Consider the following 9,948-nt stretch of genomic DNA (forward strand, 5'->3'; position numbering starts at 1 on the left):
GAGAACTTGTCTCAAAATTTAAAACCCAAAATAAAGGGGCCAAGGGATGAATAGTTTAGTGGTTAAGAATGCTTTCTACCCACAGAACTGCAAAAGCTAAAATAAAACTAAGAACCAAAAAGATCTCCCCATACAATGGCTGGGCAGGGCAGGGCAGCTCTTAGCAGTGGTTTTCTAACTGCTCAGTTACAGTCCCATCTCTAGCCCTGGTGCAACTATTCCAGGAAAACAAGAAGGGCTTCCAGCCTTGAGCCTTGCTACGATGACTTGGTTTTTCCATGCCATCACCTTTTAAAAATGGCTAACCACTCCATCACCTGTTCCAGTGGAGGCTTGATGGGGAGGGGGTGTGGGGGGACGGGGGAGGGGCTATCTCGCCCTCTGTCCTGGGGAGCTACAGTGGCTCAGATGTTGTGCAGAGAAAAAGCTTAGGCAGCGTGCACAGTGAATGTGAAACTCACTGCTGGGACCTGCTGGAGCCGCCTGCCTTCCAGCTTGGCTCTTCCCAGAGGGGCTGGCTCTCATCCCATGTAGACAAGACACATGTCTTTAAGAATTGTCTAATTTCAACTTCATCTAGTGTGAGCAGCCAGTGCCACAGTCAATGCTGCTTTTCACTCCCATGCAGTCCCATGAAAAAGAAATGATAGCCTTAGGGGCCTTTGCCGGGCCAAGTCTGGGACCATGACATTTGTATTTTATATCCGTTCATCTCTTTTGTGCGGGGCACATCAACATAGGAACAGAGTCATTTCTTCTGCCCTCTGTCAGAAAAACAAGGGCCCTCTTTGGAGAAATCCTTATGTTCTGTGCTTTTTGGGCTTTGGAAGAAGAGAGTCTCAGATCTCACAGGAGAGGATCCGCAGGTTACCTTCATTAGGTGCCCTTGGCCAGGATCTTGAGGCCTAGTGTGGGTCAGACAGTGAGCTTGATCTTATGGTCTTGGGAAAGGGTCATGACTGGCTCCATGATCTGTGGGAGGATAGCTGTGGGGAACCCTTCTGCAGCCTGTCCCAGGTCTATAAATGACACTGAGACTATCTTGGCAGAGGCACTGAGCAACCAAGAAGAAATATGAGCAGCCATCCATGTTCATTCCACTGAGTAAAAAAAGTAATACAAAGAGAGGCCATGACCGCTCCTGGATATGGTGGAGGAGAAGGTTTATACGAGGGAAAGCATAGCCAGAGGCAGGGACATCTGAGAGAGTCCAGAGTGACATGACCCTAAGCCATGTGTGTTGTGTTAGAAACACGACTCATGTCCAGACAGACCACACCAGGCCAGTACAGTTCTACCTGAGAGAGGTTTACTGTGGGAGGAAAGGGGCAAAAGGGGGCGGCGGAGACAAAGGGGGAAGGAGAAGAGAGAACAAAGGTCAGAAAAGCCTACCTTTTATTTAGGCTGTGATGTAGCTAGCCACTTGAAGGTAGAGGTGGGAGGTGGACCAGGTGGACTCTAGGGATCCATGGTGATTGCCATGGCAACAGATGCATGGGGTCCCTGTCGACTATGGATGACTTATCATCATTGCTGGATTTGGAGATGACTTGAGACCTGACTGTAAAACCAGTTCTTGATGCCAACAATGTGAGGGGAGAGGAAGACGGGTGAGGGGAGAGTCAGACCAAGAGGCCAGGAGGATAAAGGGTAGATGAAAAGCTAAGTAATCAAAATGGTTAGATTATACCATTGGGGAAAGGGCAGCCCAACCCCTGGGCTGGAGAAGTAGGGTAGGGGGCAAAGTATGCCAGTCATACCCTGTAACAGGTAGGGACTGAAGGATGCTGGGAGAACCTAGTGGCCCAGTCCACTTTGATATGCTAAATAAGCACTTTAGTCTTTTGTCCTGGGTTTGAGACCTAACATCCACATCTAAGGATTTGCCCTCCCAAGTTCAGTCAAGCACCAGATGAAAGTATTTTTAAAGGTCACATCAGGACCAAGTGTGTACAGACTTTTCTCCTTGTTCCCAGGGCATTGCAGCTTAATTTGTTATACAACATCTACCTTGTATTGGATACTATAAGTCATCAAGAAGTGTATTAAAGGATACAGGAGGATGCGTGTCAGTTCACTGCAAATAGCATCCCATCTGATATAAGGGCCATGAGCATCTGCTGATTTGGGTATTCTCTTCCAAGGGATATCTGTAGTAAGGAACCCTGGGAACATCTCCGGGCTCTGGGATAATGGGTTGTAAAGACTGTCTAGCATTGGTTGTTTTAATTAACCTTACCAAGTTGGAGCTAGAATTAGGATTGAAGTTAATTAAGAAAGTTGAGTAAGCTGCTTGTCAGACCTCAGGCATCAGGGAAAAAGAATTTGTATCATCTAGAGGTGATATCAAAGGGTACAGGAGGAGATGAGTCAATTCTATGCAAACATCCTCCCAGCCTATATATTTTTGGATGTATATAAACATCCCATCTTATGTATATTTAGAAAAACGTCAGGCTCCCAAGGGGAAGCATCCCTATGGAGGCATTGAACCCAGAGGTAATCACCGTTGCGGATGCTGCATGCTGGGAATATGTATTTCCCTCCTCTTTTATACAGGAAAGAAAAGAAAGCAAGAAGAATAGAATTGAGAAAAACTGTGTTGGTATTGGGCTGGACAGGAGTGCAGATTAAACAAAAGAAATAACCCCGGCAAAGGGAATTTAGGACATTCCCCGAACAGAAAGAAAGACTCGAGAAGAAAGCTGGAAATGAAGAGTCTATCTAAGGTCAATCGTAGTTTAGGGGGACACAGAATCCACTGGCTACTCCAACCCCACTGGATACCATCACAGTGCCACAAATGGTGTCATCATTAGGTCTACCTGTCACTTGATACAAACCTAGAGTCACAAAGGAAAAGGGAACCTCAGCTGAAGAAATGAACTGATCAGTCTGACCTGTGGCAAGTCTCTGAGGCATTTTCTTGATTGCTAGTTGATGTAGGGGAGTCCAGCCCACTGTGGGCAGGGCCATCCCTATGCGAGTGAACCTGGGCTGTATAAGAAACATAGCTGAGCAAGCTAGGTGAAGCAATCCAGTAAGCAGAGTCCTCTGTGGTCAGTTCTTGCCTCCAGGTTTTCGCCTTGGCCTCTCTCAGAGATGAACTCTTATGATCTGTAAGCTAACATAAACTCTTTCCTCTTCAAGTTGGTCTTGCCTGGGGTTTTATCACAACAATAAGAATCAAACGAATACAGGTAAAGCTAATCAGCTGCTGTGCTTTGCTTTTGTGTCATGTACCATGACCTAATGTCCATCATATTGGCCCAGACATCTTTGCTCAGTCTGGACTATGAGGCAGTGGTCACCTGGGTACTCTAGGGGAAATAGATAAGACCCACAGAAAATAGCAGATCCCTCACATATGGCAAAGGATTTCAGAATCTGAGCCATCAAAAGCCTTCTTCAGGAAGTCATCTAGATCTGCTTCATTTGCAATGACAAGTGGCCCACCCTGATATCCTTGTGACTCTGTTGAGAGCATCCATGTCCAGGGTATCTCAAAGTTTCTCTCCTTTTCCTGATACTAATCCCACCGTGCCCACAGCTCTGGAATCTTTAGCTCTTTTGTCATCTCTCCCTGTCTTCTAAGTTTCAAACTGTCGTGTTTGATCTATTAGATGACCCTTACACTACTGAACCATTATCATGTGTGATCTTTCTGTGTGTGTGTGTGTGTCTGTGTGTCTGTGTGTGTACGCGCACACGAGCATATGTACGTGCAGTTACATGCTGGTGTCTCCATTGCAGTGGCCAGAGGTCAATGTTACTTTCCTGAATCCAAAAGCCATTGTCTTTTAGAAGATTAAATATGTGGGCATCTGAGCTGGGTAGCCTGGGCTACAAGATCAGGAAGAGCCAGGAATGATGGTACAACCCACTGATCTCAGCAAGTGGGAGATTAAGGAGGAAGAACTGTTGCAGTCCAAGCCAACCAGGACAAGATGCTGAATGTCAACCAGCTTGGACAGCACAATAAGACCTTGCTTCTCACTCCCTCTCTTGTTTCACAAGGTCCAGTGCATCTGCCTACTAACTGTGTAGTCTTTATACATTACAGTCTTTCTGTGACTTAGTCTTATCATCTGTAAAATGGGGAGAGCTTACCTACCAGGACTATCATAAGGATTAAATGAGTTACCACATGGTGCTAATTCCTGGCTCACAGGAAGTACTCAACAATTGCCAGTTTTCATTGACTACCATCATTTTCCTAGTTTCTTTTGTCAGTTCTTGATTGTATGTGCTGGAAAGTTCTACAGCATACTCGAGTACATTTTATTCTCTTTCTCTTATCTGTTCCAGAGTCTGTTGATTTGGTTTCTCACCCATTTTTTTCTCCCCTTTTCAGTCCTCTCTCTCCAGACTCACTGCCTCAGCCTTAGTTTTGGCCCCATCATCCCTCATGTGTGTGACAGAAGCCACCCTCTAACTGGTTTGTCAGCTTCCACATACTTCTGGGTAATAAAAAGCCATAAAATTATCTCCTGCGATCATCAAACAGTTAACATTGTCGAGTCTTTAATAGTAAACTGGGAGATGCTCTAGTAACTTTCCGTGGTTTGCTGATGAGTTGTTGCACCTACCTCCGAACAGACACTTTTATCTTCTGCTTTTGCAGGTGGGGGAAGCAGAGCACAGAGTACAGATGGCTAGAGCCCGCACAGCAATAAATGCTCAGGTGAGATTTGAACCAAGGCTTCCCCAAAGCACACATCTGTTCATGGTGACCGCTCCACGCATGTGGTTACCACAACAGCTGTCCAGTTTTACAAATGGGAAAGTTTATAATTTTGATTTCAGTGAACTTTCTCGTTGGTTCTGGGGAGGCAACCAACGGTCTCATGGATGCTAAGCATGCGCTCTGCCGCTGAGCCACAACCCCAGCCCCCCCAGCTTTTTCAAACTAAAACTGTGGAATAATTTGAGCTTGGTTGCTATAAAATGGATGGATTAATATTGTCCTCTGTTTTTATGGATTATTTTACCATATGCTTATGAGTGTTTTGTTTGCATGTATGTATGTGTGTACACCCTGTGAGTGCCTGTGGAGGCCAGAGATAGGCATCAGATCTCCTGGAGTTGGAGTTACAGATGGCTGTGGGCTGCCATGTGGGTACTGGGAACAAAGCCTTTAAGAGCAGCAAATGCCCTTAACTACTGTATCATCTCCCTAACTCCTAGCCATTTTTTTCCTTGAAACCTTTGGAGTTCACTACTCAGTACTATAAATGCGATGTTTGTATGGTACTTTGTTTTCATTAAAATACTTTAAATTTTCCAGCTGTTTTATTTTTTTCTAGCTTTCAGGCATAAATAGGATTTCTATAACTCAATGTATGTATATTAGATATGTGTGTTTAATAGTGTATGTTTAATATGCATTTGATTTTTTTCTCTTTCTAACCCCCCCATTTCAAACTCATCATCATGTTTAGCATTATTTTTATCTTGCCTGTTTTTGTTACTGTGTCGTTGTTGTTGTTATTATGATTATATTATTGGTGGTGGTGGTAGAAGTACTTGAGACAGGATCTTGGTATGTAATGCAATCTGGCCTTGAACTTCAAATCCTCCTGCCTCAGTCTTCCCAGTGATCCACTGCAAGTGTGTGCCACCACACCCATCTCTGGTTGGCTTGCTTTTCCTTTCTTGGTTTCCCAGCCTTTCCTTTCTGTCTCTTTTTCCAGAGTAGACTCACTCATATGGCACAACAATGCAGACTTACCCACATTTCAGAATTACCCACAATGCAGTTTGTGCTCGTTTCCATGTTATCCCTCTTGGTGAGTGTTGTGCGTCTTTTTTTTTTTTTTTTTTTAATTTGATGGGAGAGAGCATAGAAAGGTAGGTAGGTAGGTAGATAGATAGATAGATAGATAGATAGATAGATAGATAGATAGATACAAAGATAGATAGATACATAGATACATAAGTAGATAGATACATAGCTACTTAGATAGATAGCTTTGGGGTAGCTCAGCACCTAGCCCAGCACCTGTTGCTAGGCAGCTGTTGGGCAGAGCCTAGCAGGATCATCTGTAAGGCAATAGTGGAGGACCTCATTTGTGGGCTTCATCTCTACTTCTGTATTAATGTCTCAGTGGCCTGATGGCTGCAGGCCTTTCTTCCTTTCTCTTTTCCTTCCTTTCTTCATTATTCCCTTTGCCTTCTGGAATCCAATCTGTTCTCCATGAAGGATCTGTGGGAAGCAGAGTTTGGAACCCAGTGTCTTGTCCTTCACTTTGGGGACAGAAATAGGATGCTCCAATTGGGTAAAGCCAGCCACACAGTGCATCCTGACCCCACCCCTGCACGCGCACACACCCCAGCAGCTACGAGGCAGGGCTCATTTTAGGGGGACCTAGGGACTTCTCATTGCAATTCTCCATTCACCTCTTCCCAAGGGCTGACAGCTACTTGCAGGGAATGTTGGGAAAAATTCAAGTGACAGGTTATGCAAGGGCTGGTAACTACCTGATGGATGAAAGACTCTGTGTGTGTGTGTGTGTGTGTGTGTGTGTGTGTGTGTGTGTGAGACGAAAGACTGTGTATGTGTGTGTGAGGGGGGGTGTTTGAACAGTCCAGGAGAGGGTACTTTGCAGGCAAGGTGCAAGTGCTGTGAGTTACAACATAAAGGGGCCTTGTTACGCCATGGTGGTGGGGGCAGAAATCAGTGTAAGCTACTTGTCCCTGGAGCTCTGCCAAAAGGCTTCATTGCCTGACCTCTAAACCCTTTGAAGTCCGAATGTCCTGCCCCCCCATCACAGTTATAAACAGCGAGGCTCCAGGGCCAGCGCCTTCCCAGCCACACCTGCTAGTATACAGATCTCTGTCCCCAGGAGGCAGCTTCCTGTACCTTGTACTGCCCAGCAGCTGCTTTGGGGGTCTAGCGTCAGGAGTGGTTAGCACATGTGTGTTACAGGAGTCCACAGTTATCCAGGGTGGAAGCTAAAATCTGGGGAGTACATGGGGAAGATAGGATGCCCCAAAGTTGCATCCTGTTGCTGTCTTTCTCTCTGCCTCTGGAACACTTACTGAAGGTTGGATTCATTGGCTCTCTCACCGCACACCTGCCTTGGTGATCTGAGTTATTCTGGGATATGGAGTAACTGCAGGGGCCCTCTGCTTTGTCTGAACAGTTAACAGATCCCAGCTCTTCTTCAGCGTCAACAAGGTTTCTCATGTGCGCCAAGGGTAGCAATGTCCCTGCCTTATCAGCCTAGCAACGAGAAGGCCAGTTTCCAGGAAAGCGGCCACCTGATCCAGCCTGGTGAAACCCATTCGCAGCCCAGACACTGCTCTGGCCTTCACATCCCAGCACTCAACAGCAGGGCCACATGACAACGTTTTCAGTTGGCTAGCCCTCCTTCTCCCCGGCAGCCAGGCTGTGGTTTGTGAATGGTAGAAATGCCTTGAGCCTTTGAATATCCCTCTAACCCTACATTGGTTAAGGACAGCAAAGCAGCAGCTTGTGGGGCCTGGGCTAGCTGGGTGGGCCCAGAAATGTCCCTCCCTCCCTGCTAAGCTCCCTGTCTTGTGAACCCAGTGGGAAACAAAGGCTGTGATGCTGACAGGCTATTGTTAGGTACTTCCCACCCTGGCTGTGGCCTTTGATTAAACAGGGGTGATGGTGATGTTTGGGGTGTACTTTGGAGAGCCTTGAATAATCTGGTTGTTGTTTGATTTGAAGAGTCTCTTTTTATAACCATATATGCCTTCCCCCTAGAGAACCAATAAATAATGTGGCTATTCTGGCAGGGCTGTCTTTCCATAGCTGCCCCAGGGAGTCTCTGGCCCCCCACCAGTGGCTTCTCCTGTTTCAATTTCCATGTCCTCTGGCTTCTGTAACCCAAGGAGCCCCTGAGCTTGGGAACAGCTGACAGCCAGACAGCTCCTAGTGGTGGTACCTGGGGAAGGAAGGGGTGGATGGGCACTGACTTGCCAGCTTGCTCTGGGGCACTCTGTCCCTAGCTACTATGAGTCATTTGAAAGGTGAGCAAGAATGTGCCCTGGGTGAACATAGGGGAGGGGGTATCTTTGGTGCCAAACCCAGGGAACAGAGCAGGGCCCTGTGGGCAAGGATGGGGTGGATATGAGCCCTGTTCAGAGGAGAATCACAGACAGCCCTGTTGTCTCTACAGATCATTACCTCAGAAGGAAGCTGGCCTTGTCTCCAGTGGGCATCACCCTAAAATCAGAGGCCATTGAAATGGATTTGGAAGCTACTGCTTTGCATAAAGGGGCACTGCGCTGGTTCAGAGGGCACCGTGTTGAGATCGGGGTGTCTCATTTCATGGCAGGCAGTTTGTGTTGTGTTGCCTGCCGGGTGTCTCATTGCATGCAGTAGGTGCAGGAGGCATCACATACTGTGTTTAGGCAGACACATGGCTAGACTGCTTACACAGTTATTACAGAGAGTTTGTGGAACCTCTTGAGTTACCTACTAAGCCCAAACTTTCTATTTTTCCAGACGAGGAACCTAAAGCCAGAGGAGAAGCAGAAGTGAAGCTTGAGACTGTCTTCTTCCATATTCTCAGGGTGCGCAGCTTCACACCCCTGCAGCTCCACACTGTCCCTGGAGTGGGGGATGGGCAGGGCGAGCATGTGCTGGGACAGGGCATGAGGGTGATGAGGAGCCTTAAAGTCCAGGAACTCTACCTCTCCAGCTCAGTCTCAGTTCCCCCCACCCTCTTGCCCTATTTACCATGCACTCATACAACATCTCTCTGGTCCCTTCCAACACTATTGGCTTATCCTTCGGGCCAGTGTAAAACCTTCACTGACTTTTACCGAGACAGGAGAGGGGGTGTGAGGGAGGGGGAGGGGGAAGGAGAGATGCTAGTTTCAGTTAGTGACTGGAAAGAACGCCACAGCCATGCCCCTGCATCCAGCTGTTGTTTTATTACTGTGTGCTTGGATAGAAGGAGCCAACCATGTCACCAGGGAGTGCCTGGTGGTGCTGACGCTCCTGGCACAGTGAGGCTGTAGCCAAGAAGTCGTCAGGCTCTGATTTATCCCATTGCCAAGTGCTGGATGGAAAGTTCTGAGAACAGTGCTGGTAGAAACGACAGCAGGCACGAAAGCAGAGCCCTGGCTCTGAGGGGCGTCTTCCCTCAGAGCTCCGGAATGACATGCATCTGTTTATCTCCTGCCTTGCCAGCCCACCAAAGCTACCCACCCTTGCCCCCTCCCCCCCCCATGACCTCAGCATGCCATGGCATTTAATAGATGTTAAAAAATAGTAACATCGGAGCCTGTGACTCTGATGCTACTGTCACAAAGGTTCCTTCTTAGTGAGGCCTGATTGGCTGAGCCAGAGACTTTAGAGAGAGAGACCAAGCCAGGTGTGGGTTAGCCCTGTATTCTCTGCCCCACCCCCCCACCCCAGATGCTGAGGTCACAGTGAAAGGGATGAGGCTGGGGTGTTTGGACACACATGTCTAGGATATTTGCCCTTTTTCAAAACAGGAGAATGGTTCTGGATGCCCCATTTTCTTGTCTTGTGAGCAAGGCAGGCTCTCTCGGTCTAGACCGTAGATATGTCTGTCCTCTGGGGGGAGGGGGTAGAGGCTGTAGAGCACATGGCTCGGGGCAGTGGGTAGGGTTCTGTCACCCTCTCTTCTTTGCAGGATGAGTTCTATGGTTGTTCAGCTCAGACTTCCCAGACTGGTGGTGAGTGTGGAGGGACTGGGGCTTTCCTGCCTGTCTGCGCTGTGGCCTTTTTTCTCTTCCTTCTTGTGGGGATGGTGGAGTGGGGGAGGTGGTGTGAGAAGCAAAGAAAAAAAAATGACCCAGGCTTGTCTTTACCCACAGGCCTGCATAGAGGCCCTCAGCAAAGGGCATCTGCTGTCATCTTTCCTCTTGACTGGAATCTCCCGATGTTCTGATAGTTAGGGGTGGAAGACAAGTTTCCTGTGCCTCATTTTACCTCGGCTCTACACC

General features: G+C 47.6%; 1 long non-coding RNA gene across 3 annotated transcripts in view; it reads left to right on the forward strand.

The window, feature by feature from the left end:
• The window catches only part of LOC115032940 (uncharacterized), a 34,702-nt gene extending 25,908 nt beyond the window's left edge, over positions 1–8,794 (forward strand). For all 3 annotated transcript variants that reach the window (XR_003838592.1, XR_003838593.1, XR_003838594.1), the window contains exons 3-4: positions 4,625–4,684; positions 8,477–8,794. This is a non-coding gene — a long non-coding RNA (uncharacterized LOC115032940). The remainder of the gene's footprint in view (positions 1–4,624; positions 4,685–8,476) is intronic.
• Positions 8,795–9,948: the final 1,154 nt, after the last annotated feature.

Source organism: Mus caroli, unplaced genomic scaffold, assembly GCF_978045245.1.
Source record: "Mus caroli unplaced genomic scaffold, Mus_caroli_1 scaffold_15, whole genome shotgun sequence".
Taxonomy (NCBI): Eukaryota; Metazoa; Chordata; class Mammalia; order Rodentia; family Muridae; genus Mus; species Mus caroli.